Below are 1,754 nucleotides of genomic sequence, written 5' to 3'. Positions count from 1 at the left end.
CTTCTCGCGACACAATACTTGGCGTACACGTATAATACGATCAAATGGAATTAAATCCGATTTATCCCTGTATTTTATTTTCACTCAGCAACTATCAAACGTGTTCACCTTCTCCGGACATTTATTAATTCAGCGGTCTTTCTTTTATCCGTCAAAACAGAGCGGCTCGTTGTTTCTGTTTTGTTTTGCCGGGGCGACGTTTGGCGCGAACACGAACGCTCGGGAAATCAGTTTAATTCGCCCGAGAGGGAAAACCGTCGTTGCTAATAATTGACATGCTGCGATCCGTGTAACGTTCGATGGTGTGCAACTTGTTATTTTTTTCCCCGGGTGTTGTCCGATTGTGATTGGAGAAAATATCAGGGCAAAAGTGACGGACCGTGGCGCGGTAAAATCGATCGGGGACCCGGGGAAACGAAAATCGTCGGTCTTCGACGACGTCAAGATAACATAGAAACGAAGCCACGAAATTATATCCGACCGTTGCGGTTTTCTTTGAGAGCCGGGAATAAAGCGTTAATACACGCAGAAATTGGCCAGGAAGTCGGGGTCCTCGAAGAGAGAAAAAAACGCAGCCGGAAGTGGCGGGCAAGAAGGCATACAGGAGCTTTTCCTTATAGCCTAATTATGCGAGACTATAATTTGACGGCACGGCGACGAAGAGAACTCGAGGCTCCACGTAAGTTAAACACCCTCGGGGTCGAGTTATTCGAAAATAGTCGTTGCTGTACGGAGGAAATTGTTATTATTATTTATTTCTTTTTTATAATGGTTTGAACCACCGCATCTGCGATGCTTTGATACTGATTATTTATTTTCCATACAGTCGATCGTGCAATTGAACGTTTTGTTGCATGATTTGTATCTAGATTTCTGCATTTATTTAGTTAATTGTAGTGTGATTGACTTTTACAATTGTTTAATTGTATATGGAATAGTGCCAGTAACGGAAATCATAATTGGTCTAATAAATACGTCTACGAATTATACAGGGTGTTCGGCCACCCCTGGGAAAAATTGTAACGGGAGATTCTAGAGACCAAAATAGAACGACAATCAAGAATACCAATTTGTTGATGGAGGCTTTGTTAAAAAGTTACTAACGTTTAAAGTTCCGCCCGTACTAAATTTTCTTTCTCGAAAATGAGTAAGATTTCGGGGCTATGTCTATTCACCAAAAATAATTGTAATTGATCCCTGCAACCGAAAATAATTTTTTTAGAACGATTTGAAAAATTTCAGCACGTATCCGAATTTTTTTCTCGATAGGCGGGTAGGATTTCGGAGGTATGTGTATTTACCAAAAATGATTGTAATTGACCCCCGCAACCAAAAATAATTTTTTCAGAACAATTTAAAATTTTTTATCTAGAATTTCCCATTAAAATTTTTCCCAGGAGTGGCCGAACACCCTGTATACATACATATATATGTATATATGTCCACGTTGATTTTCTTCGCATAACTGCTTTGTTGATTGTGATTTAATAGCAACATCGATAGTTTTTTCAAATTTTCTTCCTTTGTCAAAAATAATTATTTTTGGTTTGTTTGCAACTATTTTTTTGATTGCATGGATTTTATTGCCCTGGTATATTTTATATTCGTCGTCTATAATATATCTGTTGGTGATTTCTATTGTCATTTCACCTGCATTTATTCTCTACTAGGTTTATTTGTTATACTGAACGACTTTTTACACAAATTTTTAAATTAATTAATCAATGTATTTGTAACGCGAAGAAAAGGTCCTG

The sequence above is a fragment of the Colletes gigas genome, unplaced genomic scaffold (assembly GCF_013123115.1).
Source record: "Colletes gigas isolate AHSC1104 unplaced genomic scaffold, ASM1312311v1 Colletes_gigas_Sc00032, whole genome shotgun sequence".
In the NCBI taxonomy this organism is placed as follows: domain Eukaryota; kingdom Metazoa; phylum Arthropoda; class Insecta; order Hymenoptera; family Colletidae; genus Colletes; species Colletes gigas.
Note: the sequence above shows the minus strand (reverse complement) of the source record.